At 45.7% G+C, this 14,622-nt stretch overlaps 3 non-coding genes and 1 pseudogene across 3 annotated transcripts; 1 reads left to right on the forward strand and 3 right to left on the reverse strand.

The window, feature by feature from the left end:
• LOC105944896 overlaps nucleotides 1-9,972 on the reverse strand; it is a 19,950-nt pseudogene extending 9,978 nt beyond the window's left edge.
• Nucleotides 2,601-2,706, reverse strand: LOC123456896. Its single transcript, XR_006634763.1, has one exon. It is a non-coding gene; the product is annotated as a U6 spliceosomal RNA (small nuclear RNA).
• Nucleotides 9,973-11,488: 1,516 nt separating the features above from the next.
• On the reverse strand, nucleotides 11,489-11,619 carry LOC123456972. Its single transcript, XR_006634828.1, has one exon. It is a non-coding gene; the product is annotated as a small nucleolar RNA SNORA33 (small nucleolar RNA).
• Nucleotides 11,620-12,341: 722 nt separating this feature from the next.
• Trnat-agu lies at nucleotides 12,342-12,413 on the forward strand. The gene has a single exon. It is a non-coding gene; the product is annotated as a tRNA-Thr (tRNA).
• The last annotated feature ends 2,209 nt before the right edge of the window (nucleotides 12,414-14,622 follow it).

Genomic DNA, 14,622 nt, shown 5'->3' on the forward strand with positions numbered 1-14,622 from the left:
CCCCCTTGTGCATCTGGCTAACATGGGACCTGGGGAACCGAGCCTCGAACCGGGGTCCTTAGGCTTCACAGGCAAGCATTTAACCGCTAAGCCATCTCTCCAGCCCTTAAATAGGATTTCTGAAGCTGGGGGAAGTGGTGGCTTACAGCTGTAATCCTGGCACATGAGAGACTGTAGCACATAAATTGCTGTGAGTTTGCTGTGAGTCTAGACATCCTACTTCCAGGTCTGTCTTCTTGTTTTCTCCTCCTCTTCCCTTCTTCCTCTCCTCCCCTCTTTCCCTTTCTCCCTCCTTCCTTCCCTCTCTCTTGTCTTCTCTCCCACCACTCCATCTCTCTCTCTGTTTGTTCCCCCGTCCCAGGTAGGGTCTCACTCTAGTCCAGGCTGACCTGGAATTCACTATGTAGGCTCAAGGTGGCCTCAAACTCATATAGATCCTTCTACCTCTGTCATTGCTGGGACTAAAGGTGTGCACCACCACACCTGACTTCACCTTTTAAAAATATTATTTAGTTATTTGCAAGGAGAGAGAGAATGAAAATGGGTTCAACAGAGCCTCTGGCCACTGCAGACCAACTCCAGATGTATGTACTACTTTGTACATCTGGCTTTATGTTCATACTAGGGTATCAATTAGGTATTGCAGGCAAGCGCCTTAACCACTGAGCTATCTCTCCAGCCCTCCATCTCTCCCTTTTTTGTGTGTTTCGAGGTAGGGTCTTACTCTAGCCTAGTCTGACCTGGAATTCACTATGTAGTCTCAGGCTGCCCTCAAACTCACATTGATCCTTCTACTCCTGCTTTTTGAGTGCTAGGATTAAAGGTGTGTGCCACCATGCCTGGCTGTATTTTTTTTAATGTTAATTAATTAATTTATTTTTGGTTTTTTGAGGTAAGGGCTCACTCTAGACTTTATTGAACTGAAATTCACTATGTACTCTCAGGGTGGCTTCAAACTCACAGCATTCCACCTAACTCTGCCTCCCCAGTACTGGGATTAAAGGTGTGTGCCACCATGCCTGGCCATTTAAAAAAATATTTTATTTTTATTTATTTATTTATTTGAGAGCGTGTGCCCCATTGTGCACCTGGCTTACATGGGTCCTGGGGAGTCAAACCTGGATCCTTTGACTTTGCAGGCAAGCGCCTTAACTGCTAAGCAATCTCTTCAGCCCCATTTGTTTTAGCCTCATTTGCTTCATTTTTATTTCATTTATTTATTTGTTTATTCAAGGTAGGGTCTTACTCTTGCCCAGGCTGACCTGGAATTCACTACGTAGTCTCGGGGTGGCTTTGAACTCACAGCAATCCTTCTACCTCTGTTTCCCAAATGCTGGAATTAAAAGCATGTGCCACCATGCCTGTTAATTTTTTGGTTTTTTTGAGGTAGGGTTTCACTGTAGCCCAGGCTGACCTGAAATTCACTCTGTAGTCTCATGGTGGCCTCAAACTTGTTGCAATCCTACTACCACTGCCTCCTGAGTGCTGAGATTAAAGGCATGTGCCACCACACCTGGCTCTATTATTATTTTGTTTTGTTTTTCAAGGTAGGGCATCAAGGTAGGCTGACCTGGAATTCATTATGCAGCCTCAGAGTGGCCTCAAACTCATGGAGATTCTCCTACCTCTGCCTCCCGAGTGCTGGGATTAAAGGCATGCGCCACCATGCCCGGCTCCTAAAAAGTTTTTTATTAATAACTTCCATGGTTATAAAAAATACCCCATGGTGATACCCTCCCTCCCCCCACTTTCACCTTTGAAACTCCACTCTCCATCATACCCCTCCCCATCTCAATCAGTCTCTCTTTTACTTTTGATGTCAGACCATTTTTATTATTTTAAAAATGATTTATAAAACTAAAATAATGAATTATTACCTATTTGTAAGGAGAGAGAGAGAGAATGGGAGTGCCAAACCTTCTTGCCACCACAAACAGAACTTCAGAGGAACACATCACTTCATGCATCTGGTTCCATGTGAGTACTGGGGAATTGAACTTGGGCCATCAGGCTTTGCAAGTAAGCACAGTTAACCACTGAGCTGTCTCTCCAGCCCCTATTTTGTATTTGTTTATTTTTGGTTTTTTGAGATAGGCTCTCAGTCTATCCCAGGGTGACCTGGAATTCACTATGTAGTCTCAAGCTGGCCTCAAACCCATGCTAATCCTCCTATCTCTGCCTCCTGAGTGCTGGGGTTAAAGGTGTGTGCTACCATGAGATTGTTATTTATTTATTTTTATTTTATTTATGAGAGAGAGAGAGAAAGAGAATGTGTGTGCCAGGGCCTGTAGCCACAGCAAATGAACGGCAGATGCATGTGCCATCATGTGTATCTGGCTTATGTAGGTACTGGGGAATTGAACCTGGGTCCTTTGGCTTTGGATTTGCAGGAAAGTGCCTTAACTGCTAAGGCATCTCTCCAACCACCCTTCCCCCCCTTTTTTTGTTTTTCAAGGTAGGGTTTCACTATAGCCCAGGCTGACCTGGAATACACTATATAGTCTCAGGGTGGCCTCAAACTCATGGCGATCATCCTACCTCTGCCTCCCGAGTGCTGGAATTAAAGGTGTGCGCCACCACGACTGGCTATCTACCCCCTTTTTTATATGGAATACTTCACTAATTTTCATGTCATCTTTGTGCAGGGGCCATACTAATCTCTATATAGTTCCACGTTTTTAGTATATGTGCTGCTGAAGCAAGCACAAATTTTTTTTATACAATCTTTTCAAAAATTTTCCCCATATATATTTTATTTATTGACAACTTTCATAATTGTAAACAATATCCCATGGTAATGCCTCCCTCCCTCCACTTTCCCCTTTGAAACTCCACTCTCCGTCATATCCCCTTCCCCTCTCAATCAGTCTCTCTTTTATTTTGATGTTATGATCTTTTTCCTCCTATTATGATGGTCTTGTGTAGGTAGTGTCAGGCACTGTGAGGTCATGGATATCCAGGCCATTTTGTGTCAGGAGGAGCACGTTGTAAGGAGTCCTACCCTTCCTTTGGCTCTTACATTCTTTTTTTTAAAATTTATTTATTTGAGAGCGACAGACACAGAGAGAAAGACAGATAGAGGGAGAGAGAGAGAATGGGTGCGCCAGGGCTTCCAGCCTCTGCAAACGAACTCCAGACGCATGCACCCCTTTGTGCATCTGGCTAACGTGGGAACTGGGGAACCGAGCCTCGAACCAGGGTCCTTAGGCTTCACAGGCAAGCACTGAACCGCTAAGCCATCTCTCCAGCCCGGTTCTTACATTCTTTCCGCTACCTCTTCCGCAATGGACCCTGAGACTTGGAGGGTGTGATAGAGATATTTCAGTGCTGAGCACTCCTATGTCACTTCTTCTCAGCACCACAATCTTTTTTTTTTTTTTACCACAATCTTTTAAAAATTGTTATTCATTTATTTGAGATGGAGAAAGAGGCAGATAGAGAGAATGGGCATGCCAGGGCCTCCAGCCACTGCAAGCAAACTCCAGATGCATGCACCTCTTTGTGCATCTGGCATTACATAGGTACTGGGGAATTGAATCCAGGCCTCAGACTTTGCAAGTAAGCACTTTTAATCATTGAGCCATCTTCCCAACACCAAAACCATATATATATTTTTCCTACCCTAATTTATACATTTTAATTGGTTGCCTATATGAACATGTACTATGAGATTCTTTTCTAAGAAGCATTACATTATAAATGGATGCTGTAAAAAGATTGGCTAGTTAAAAGAAACGAGTATTAAAAGATACATACAAAACTCAGCCTGTTCAGACTGGGTGGGAGTCTGTAATGGAGCGTGGGCACCAGCCTTCCCACAGGACCTTCAAGGAGGGGCAGGGGTGAAAGACCACAAGACCATTAAAAAATTAGATTATTAGACACAGATGAACTGTGAACAGTTCTCTCACTCTAGTGGACACCAAAAGAAATAAGCTTTCAATGCCCACTGCAGCCCAGAGCAAGGTCTCCAGCCCTCTGTACTGCCATATGCAGGGCTCATGGTGGGCATCTGTCCCTGGAGCCATGACAGGCATGTGTTTTGTGTGTGTGTGTAGCGAGGGGGTTGATGGTATCTGGTGGGGTTTGTTTTGGCAGCTGGATGTGAGAGAACACGTCCTGTTCTGTTGAGAGGAGGGGTTCGTGCTGAAGGTCTACGTGTGTTCTCATCTATGAAGGACTCTGCTCTGTGCTCACGACCCCTTCCGCAACTGCAGCTCTCTGTTGAGGCCTTGGCCCGGTCGTTCTTGTCCAGTTTGTTGGGTTCAGGGAATTCATTGTACAGCTCCACCTCGGTTTCCTGTTTAAGTGCATCCCGAGCAATTGTCTCGAAGGCCTGCTTCACATTGATGGCCTCCCTGGCACGGGTCTCGAAGTAGGGAATGTTGTTTTTGCTGTAGCACCAGCCCTGTGCCCTCTTTGTGCCCACTTGTCTGTTCTCGAGGTCAATCTTGTTTCCCAACACAACAAAAGGGAAATTTTCAGGATCCTGGGAGTGGCCTGGATAAGAAACTCATCTCTCCAGTGGTCAAGGGTTTTGAACGTGTTGGGAGCAGTCACATCAAACACCAGGACACAGGGCTGGAGAGATGGCTTAGCAGTTAAGCGCTTGCCTATGAAGCCTAAGGACCCCAGTTCAAGGCTCGATTCCCCAGGTCCCATGTTAGCCAGATGCACAAGGGGGCGCACACATCTGGAGTTCGTTTGCAGTGACTGGAAGCCCTGGCACACCCATTCTCTCTCTCTCTCTCTGCCTCTTTCTCTGTCTGTCACTCCCAAATAAACAAATAAAAATGGGCATAAAAAATTAAAAAAATATTCTCATTTTTCCATATTCATCTCCTGTCCATGTAAGGCTCTTCCATTAACATCTCCTCTGGTGCATTCCCAAACTAGTACCACATTACTGTTATATCCATGTGTGACATTATGAAATATAATTTGGCCCCATTTCCAGGGACACACATCCTTGTACTTTTTAATTTTTTTTTTTTGAGGTAGGGTCTTACTGTAGCCCAGGCTGGTCTGGAACTCACTGTGCAGTTCCAGGCTGATTTCAAACTCACTGAGATCCTCCCACCTCTGCCTGAGATTAAAGGTGTGCACCACCATGCCTGCCTTCCTTGGATTAAAAAATATATATATTTGCCAGCAACGAGCAAGTTTGTGAAAGAGTGAGTATGGGCTCATAAGAGATGTTTGCCAATGCAAATGAATGTCAGATCCTTATGCCACCTTTTGCATCTGCCTTTACATGAATATTGGGGCATTAAACCCAGGCTGGCAGACTTTGCAAGCCAGCACCTTTAATCACTGAGCCATCTCCCCAGCCCCTTTATTTATTTATTATTATTATTTTTTTTGAGGTAGGGTCTTTCTCTAGCCCAGGATAACCTGAATGCACTATGTACTCTCAGGGTAGCCTCAAACTCACAGCGATCCTCCTGCCTCTGCCTCCTGAGTACTGGGATTAAAGGTGTGTGCCACCATGCCTGGGTATTTTTTTATGAGAGACAGAGAGAGAGAGAGGGAGAGAAAGAGAGTGAGAGTGAGAGTGAGAGTGAGAGTGAGAGAGAGAGAGAATATGGATGGGTTGTTGCAATCAGGTTTGCATTGCTGCTATAAATCACCCAACCAAGAGCAGCTTGTGGGACAGGAGGTTTATTTTGGCTTACAGGCTCAAGGGGGAAACTCCACGATGGCAGGGGAAAATGATGGCATGAGCAGAGGGTGGACATCACCCCCTGGCCAACATAAAGTGGACAATAGCAACAGGAGAGTGTCCCAAACACTGGCATGGGGAAACTGGCTATAACACCCATAAGCCTGCCCCCAACAATACACTGCCTGCAGGAGGCATTAATCCCCAAATCTCCATCAGCTGGGAACCTAGCATTCAGAACACCTAAATTTATGGGGGACACCTGAATCACACTACCACATGGCTACACCAGGGCCTCTAGCCACTGCAAACAAACTCCAGATGCATGCACCACCTTGCGTATCTGCTTTATGTAGGTACTGGAGAGTGTAACCTGAGTCCTTAGGCTTTGTAGGCAAGCATCTTAACTGCCAAGCCATCTCTTCATCCCCCTTTGCTTTCTTTTACTGAGGCAGTCAGGGTTGCCCTGTATCCCAGGCTGACCTGGAACTCACTGTGTAGTCTCAGGCTGGCCTCCGACATACAATGATCATTCTACCTCAGCCTGCTGAGTGCTGGAAGTGCCCCACCACACCAGGGTCCATTCATTTATTTTTGAGAGAGTCTTGCTATGTTATCCAGGTTGGCTTTGAACTTGGCTACCTTCCTGCCACAACCCCTCAAGTCCTGGGTTTACAAACTGGGACTGTACCCTGCCCCAAAGTGAGGAACGTATTAGCGACAATCTAAGGGCTATCTATGTATCTCCATCCTTCCACACATCTATCTACGTATGAATAACTTACAGTGTTGTTAATATTGCGACAGGGTCTTCTTAGTTTTGGACACAGACACCCTGTAGCCTGTGCTCGCTGACCTTGAACTCTCAGCAATTCTGACTCAGCCTCTGGAGTACTGGGATTACAGCCACGAGCTATCAAGCCAATTCATGGAGTGTTCTGATGCTCAGCTATCACAAAAAACGCTGAAGGAATATGCTAGGATAATGCCAAGGTATCACCCCTGTAAATACCCTCAGAACCCTTCCCTCCCAAATTAAACCTTTTGGCCCCACCTAGCGAATTTACTAACTATACTAGGCCTTCATCTCCAGTATCCGCCTCTTCTTTGCCCCGCCTCTGACAAGGTCCCTTAGTACACCTCAGGTGCTATGTGCCACTGACAAGTACAGTACAAACACTTCAGCCCAAAAAGCTACCGCTGCCAGAGGGCACACATTCAACTGTGCTAGAAGCAGCCATGGACTTGGGTCTAGGGCCTGTGCTTGAGGAACAGGTTAGCATTATCCTAAAGCTGGGCAAACACTTAATGATTCCAATCAGTAAGCCTAGAGATGCCAATTAAGATAACAGGAGGGGTTCTGGAGAGATGGGCTAGCCATTAAGGAGCTTGCCTGCAAAGCCTAATAACCTGGGTTCAATTCCCCGGTACCCATATAAACCCAGCTGCACAAAGTGGCACATGCATGTGGAGTTCATTTGTAGGGGCTGGAGGCTGGCACACCCTTTCTTGCTATCTCTCTTTTGTCTTTTTCTGCTTGCAAGTAAATAAATAAAAATATTTCAAGCTGGGCGTGGTGGCGCACGCCTTTAATCCCAGCACTTGGGAGGCAGAGGTAGGTGGATCACCCTGAGTTCAAGGCCACCCTGAGACTACATAGTGAATTCCAGGTCAGCCTGAGCTAGAGTGAGACCCTACCTCGAAAAACAAAAACAAAACAAAAAAAATATTTCAAAAAGAAAAAAAGACACCAGATATTGAAAATGTAGGTATTAAAAAAACAAACAGCCGCTGGGCATGGTGGCACACGCCGTTAATCCCAGCACTTGGGAGGCAGAGGTAGGAGGATCGCTGTGAGTTCGAGGCCACCCTGAGACTTCATAGTGAATTCCAGGTCAGCCTGGGCTAGAGTGAGACCCTACCTCGAAAAACAAACAAAAAAAAAACACCAAAAAAACAAACAAACAGCCAGCAGAAGAGGCCTAATATGTCTTTAATCCCAGCACTCAGGAAGCAGAGGCAGGGGCATTTCTGCAAGTTTTTTTTTTTTTTTTTTTGGTTTTTCCAGGTAGGGTCTCACTCTGGCTCAGGCTGACCTGGAATTCACTATGTAGTCTCAGGGTGGCCTCGAACTCTCGGAGATCCTCCTACCTCTGCCTCCCGAGTGCTGGGATTAAAGGCGTGCGCCACCACGCCCGGCTCATTTCTGCAAGTTTTAAGTCAGTCTACTCTACCTAGTGAGTTCCAGGACAGCCAGGTTAACTGAAAAGAAGGGGAAGGTGTGATTCCCTAGTATCCACCTAAGCCAGATGCACAAGGTGGTGAACACATCTAGAGTTTGTTTGCAGTGGCTTAGAGGCCCTGGTGCACACATTCTCTCTTTCTCTCTCAAATAAATAAATAAATCACACACACACACACACACACACACACACACACGTATTTTAAAAGAAAGGGGGCTGGAGAGATTGCTCAGGGGTTAAGGCGCTTGCTTGCAGAGACTAACAACCCAATTTCTATTCCCCACTACCCATATAAAGCCAGATGCACAAAAGTGGCACATGCATCTGGAGTTTGTTTGCAGTGGCTAGAGGCTCTGATGCCTATTTTCTTTGTGTTTTCTATCTCTTTCAGCTAACAAATAAATAAAAATATTTAATAAAAACGAGTTAAGGAAGCAGGAAAGGGGAAAAAGATCAGGAAAGCTGGGCATGGTGGCGCAAGCCTGCAATACCAGCATTAGGTGGGGCAAGAGGATCAAGAATTCAAGACTAGTCTCGGCTACATAGCAAGTTCGAAGCTCCCCCTAACCTCTGGCTGCTTCAGGAGACTTAAAAGATCGACTGGGCGTAGTTAGAAAAAGCCTGCTGTGCTTATTCAGCAGTTATGATGCAAGCGCCACACCCTGGCGTGTACCTTCTTCTGCCCTTCTACGGGGAACGATTTTTTTTTTTTTTTTTGAGGTAGGCTGACCTGGAATTCACAATGTAGTCTCAGGCTAGCCTCGGACTTCCTATCTCTGCCTCCGAAATACAAACGGACTGCAGATGCATGTATCAGTTTGTGCATTTGGCTTTAGGTGGGTATGGGGGAATTGAACCAGGGTCGTTAGGCTTTGCAGGCAAGCGTTTTAACAGCTGAGCCATCTCTCCAGCCCCGACAGGGGACCATTTTTATTTTTATTATTTTTAAAAATTAATTAATTAATTAATTTTTTGTTTTATCAAGGTAGGGTCCAGGCTGACCTGGAATTAACTATGTAGTATCAGGGTGGCCTCGAACTCATGGCGATCCTCCAACCTCTGCTTCTTGAATGCTGCGATTATGGGCGTGCACCGCCACGCCCAGCTAGGGGACCAACTTTACACTCTGAAGTGGTCCTCGAATCCACAACTAGCGATACCCAAAGCCATTTTCGCATTGCAGCAGCGGAAAGGCGGCACCACTGCGCGTGCGTTGGATCAGCGGCCAGTGGAAACCTGGTGCAGTAGAATGGAGGCGAACCCGCAACGTCAGAAAATAATGACACGAATTTGATCATTGACCAATCAGAGCCCACTGGGGCCTGCTCCTGAGCCAATTGTGCGCTGGAGTGCCTAAGAGCTGGTTCAAATTTGAGCGATTAGAGGAGCAGAGGAGAGCCGCCGGAATGCGCTGGGGGCGCGTGGTAATAGGAAGGATCCCGCGGGGTCTTGAGAGAGCAGGTGGTCCCTTTTCTGGAACATCTCATCACCGTTCCCCGCACCTCTCCCTCCCCCAGGATCAAAATGGTACGCTCCTGGAGGGCCGCGGGTCATTAGGAAGCTCCTGTGCATTCTGTTCTGCTGTGCGTACCTTCCCAACCCTCCCCTAACCCAAAACCCAGATTAGTCAGTCAGGTCCTGCACGCAGTGCCTTCGGCCCAGCGGTCACGCGGTTGAGTGGACACTCCGGTGAGCAGACATTCTGAGGTGTGGGTATTGCTGCGGCTAAAATAAAAATGGTCCCCTGTCGGGGCTGGAGAGATGGCTCAGCAGAGACAGGGCCTGGGGAGATGTCTGGTCTGAGTTTGATTCCCAAGTATCCATGTAAAACCAAATGCACAAAGTGCCACATGCGACTGGAGTGAATTTGCAGTGGCAGAAATCCTGGAGTGCCTATCCACTCACTCTCATATAAATAAATAAAATATTTTCTAAAAACGATTGGGGAACAACAAGAATTGGTCGCGCTTGAGGTTTTTTTTTTATTTTTTTAAATGACACAGTCTCACTCAACCTTCCTTGACTGGTAACTGTGTTCCAAGCTGGCCTAGAACTTACAGCGATCATCCTTCCTTAGCCTTCCCAGTGCCGCAAGTCTGGCTTATATGGAACCTGGAGAGTTGACACGGGTTCTTACGCTTCACAGGCAAGCACCTTAACTGTTAATCCATCTCATCCAGCCCTCTTTTTACAAACTATTTTTGTACTATTTATTATTTGAGAGAGTAAGAGGAAAAAGGAGAGACAGGGTGGGAGAGAAAGGGTGTGCCAGGGCCTTCAGCCACTGCAAACAAACTCCAGATGCATGTACCATTTTGTGCATCTGGCTTATGAGTCCTAGGGAATCAAACCTGGATCCTTTGGCTTTGCAGGCAAGTTCCTTAACCGGTAAGCCATCTCTCCAGCCTGCTTTAATTTTTTTTTTTTTTTTTTAGGAAGGGTGGTGTTCTAGCCCAGGCTGACCTGGAATTCACTATGGAGTCTCAGGGTAGCCTTGAACTCATAGCAGTCCTCCTACACCTGCCTCCCAAATACTGGTATTAATTAATTTAAAAATATTTTAAGGGATGGAGAGATGGCTTACTGGTTAAGGCACTTGTCTGCAAAGCCAAAGGACCCAGGTTTGATCCCCAAGGACCCATGTAAGCCAGATGCACAAGGGGCACATGTGTCAGGTTCGTCTGCAGTGGCTGGAGGACCTGGCGTGCCCATTCTTTCTGTCTCTCTTCTCTCCCTGTGTTGCTCAGTATTATTTTAGGTATTCGAGATTTTTTGTGATTCCAAATGAACTTTTGGATTGTTTTTTCTATTTCCATGAAGAATGACATTGGAATTTTGATGGTGATTTCATTAAATGTGTAGATTGCTTTGGGTAAGATTGGCATTTTCACAATATTGATTCTTCTGATCCAGGAACCAGGGATGTTTTTCTTATTCCTAGTGTCTTTTAATTTCTTGCTTGAGTGTTTTAAAGTTTTCATTGTAGAGATCCTTCACTTCTTTGGTTAGGTTTATTCCAAGGTACCTTATTTATTATTTTTTTGATGCAATTGTGAATGGGAGTGATTTTCTGATTTCATCCTCTGTGTGTTTGTTAGCATATCTTCTCTCTCTGCTTGCAAATATATATATATATATATAATGTTATTATTTATTACAGAGTATAAGGGGGAGGAAGGATGGGTGTACCAGGGTCTTCTGCCACTGCAAACGTCCACATGCATGTGCCACCATGTGCATCTGGCTTACATGGGTTCTGGGGAACTGAATCTAGGTCCTTAGGCTTCATAGACAAGTGCCTTAACTGCTAAGTCATCTCTCAAGCCTTTTTTTTTTTTTTTGCGTTTTTTTGAGGTAGGGTTTCACTCTAGCCCAGGCTGACCTGGAATTCACTATGGAGTTTCAGGGTGGCCTTGAACTCACAGGGATCCTCCTACCTCTGCCTCCTGAGTACTGGGATTAAAGGCGTGCGCCACCACACTTGGTTCCCTGTAGACTTTTTTTGAAGTAGGGTTTCACTCTACTACAAGCTGACCTGGAACTCAGTGATCTGCCTACCTTGCATGTGCCACCACACCCAACATATTGTAGGCATTTGGAAGAACAATAATGACCTCAGTTGTTCTTAAGGCTCATAAAATGGTATCACTATTGCCAACTGTTTATAAATTTCTGCAGAAGCACATTCAGATAAGCAGAATAATTGGCTGGCTATGGATCCCCTTATCTCTTGAGACAAGACCTCACTAAATTGCTGAGACTTGCCTTGAATTCTGTCTATAGATCATACAGGCCCTGAACTTGTGATTCTCCTGCCTCAGCCTTTCAAGTAGCTGAGATTAAAGAGCTGTGCTTCCAGGCCCAGCATCAGGTCCAACTTTCTTTTGTTTGTTTATTTGTCAGGAGAGAGAGAGAGAAATAAAAAACGTGGCATCAGCCGGGGGTGGTGGCGCACGCCTTTAATCCCAGCACTCGGGAGGCAGAGGTAGGAGAATCGCCGTGAGTTCAAGGCCACCCTGAGACTACAGAGTTAATTCCAGGTCAGCCTGGACCAGAGTGAGACCCTACCTCGAAAAACAAACAAAAAAAAATGTGGCATACCAGAGCTTCATGCCACCACAAACAAACACCAGATGCATGTGCCATTTTGTGCATCATGTATTATGTGGGTACTGGGGACTCGAATCCAGGCTGGCAGGCTTTGCAAGCAATCTCCCAAGTCCCAGATCCCATTTTCATATGCAGTAATGACACAAACATTAATTCCAGGGAATCTGAAGTAGATGAACATGGTGACACACACTTGTGTTTCTAGCAGCAATAAAGTAGAGAGGCAGGAGGATCTTAAATCCCAGGTGAGCCTGGGAAAGATAGCAAAAATCTGTCTCGAAAACAAACAGCCAGCCATCTAATTGCATTTCAAAAAATCAAATGGAGGGGATGTAGCTCAGTGATAGAGCGTGTGCTTAGTGTACACGAGGCCCTGGGTTTGATCCCCAGCACCTCCACATATGGGTTTAATTAGCCGGGCATGGTGGCGCACGCCTTTAATCCCAGCACTAGGGAGGCAGAGGTAGGATGATCACCATGAGTTCAAGGCCACCCTGAAACTACAGAGTGAATTCCAGGTCAGCCTGGACCAGAGTGAGACCCTACCTCGAATAAACAAAACAAAACAAAAAAATCATAAACAAGCATCCCCCACCCATCTCAGGGACTAAAGAAATGGCTCAGTAGTTAAAAGGGACTTGCTTGCAAAGCCTGCCATCCTAGGTTTAATTCCTCAGTACCCATATAAATCCAGAGGCACAAAGTGATGCATGCATCTGGAACCTTTTGCAGAGGTCCTGGTCCACCCATACTCTCTCTCAAAAATTAAATAAATAAATGAATGAATGAATAAATGTCAGGCATAGTGGTACATGCCTTTAATACCAGCACTTAGGAGGCATAGGTAGGAGGATTGCCCTGAGTTCAAGGCCACCCTGAGACTACATAGTGAATTCCAGGTCAGCCTGGTCTACAGTGAAACCCTACCTTAAAAAAAATAAAAATAAATAAACAATAAATATTTAAAAAAATCAAAAGAGCCAGGTGTGGTGGCCTACAATTGTAATCTCAGCTCTCAGGAGGTGGAGGATCAGGAGTTCACAGTTAGTCTCAGCTATGTGAGACCTGGTCTCAAAACTCATTAAGAAAGCTGGGCATGGTGGTGCACGCCTTCAATCCCAGCACTCGGGAGGCAGAGGTAAGAGGACTGCTGTGAATTTGAGGCCACCCTGAGACTACATAGTGAATTCCAGGCCAGCCTGAGCTAGAGTGAAACCCTATTTCTAAAAACCAAGAAAAAAATGGTTGAGGAGCCAGGTGTGGTGGTGCAGGCCTTTAGTCCAGGGTAGCCTGGGCTAGAGTGAGACGCTACCTCATAAACTGCTCCCCCAAAAAAAGAAAAGCAGCTGAGGAGACAATTTAGCATTTAATGGTGCTTGCTTGCAAAGCCTACCGGCCTGAGATTTGGGGTTCAGTTCCCCATTACCCATGTAAAGCCAACACTCAAAGTGGTGCATGCAGCTGGAATTCATTTGCAGCAAGAGACCTGGCATGCCCATTCTCTCTCTTTTTCTCCCTCTCAAATAAATAGATTTTTTTTTATTTTTTGGTTTTTCAGGGTAGAGTTTCACTTTAGCCCAGGCTGACCTGGAACTCACTATGTAGTCTCAGCGTGGCCTTGAACTCATGGTGCTCCTCTTACCTCTGCCTCTCAATTGCTGGGATTAAAGGTGTGTGCCATCACACCCGACTTTCATTCATATTATATATGTACACATACATATATACATACACACACACATATATATATACACAGAGAACAAATGGACACCTTAGGGCCTCTAGCCACTGCAAATGAATTCCAGATGCATGTGCCAACATGTGCATCTGGCTTACGTGGGTACTGGGGAATCAAACCTGGGTCGTTAGGCTTTGCAGGCAGGCACCTTAAGTGCTGACCCATCTCTCCAGACCTAATAAAAAATATTTTTTTAAAAGGGGGCTAAGCCGGGTGCAGCGGCTCATGCCTTTAATCCCAGCACTCAGGAGGCAGAGGTAAGAGGGTTGCTGTGAATTCAAGGCTACCCTGAGACTAATTCCAAGTCAGCTTGTGCTAGAGTGAGACTCTACCTCAAAAAAGGGAGTGGGGGCCTAGAGAGATGGCTCAGCCATTAAAGGCACTTGTTTGCAAAGCCTGATGGCTTGGGTTCATTTCCCCAATATACACGTAAAACTAGATGTATGTACAAAGTGGCACGTGCATCTGGAGTTTGTTCACAGTGAAAAGAGGCCTTCGATTGCCCATTCTGTCTCTCTTCCCTTGCAAAAAATAATATTTAAAAAAATATTGCAAGGTGTGGTGGCTCATGCCTTTAATTCTAGCACTTGGGAGCCTGAGGTTGGAGGATCGCTGTGAGTTTTGTCAGCCTGAGCCTAATTACAGGTCAGTCTTCTTTAAAAAAAATATTTTATTTATTTATTTGAGAGAGAGAGAGAGAGAGAGAGAGAGAGAGAGAGAGAGAGAGAGAGAGAATGGGCACGCCAGGTCTCCAGCCACTGCAAACGAACTCCAGATGCATGCACCCCCTTGTGCATCTGGCTTACGTGGGTCCTAAAGAATCAAACCGGGATCCTTTGGCTTTGCAGGCAAACACCTTAACTGGTAAG

Source organism: Jaculus jaculus, chromosome X (genome assembly GCF_020740685.1).
Source record: "Jaculus jaculus isolate mJacJac1 chromosome X, mJacJac1.mat.Y.cur, whole genome shotgun sequence".
In the NCBI taxonomy this organism is placed as follows: domain Eukaryota; kingdom Metazoa; phylum Chordata; class Mammalia; order Rodentia; family Dipodidae; genus Jaculus; species Jaculus jaculus.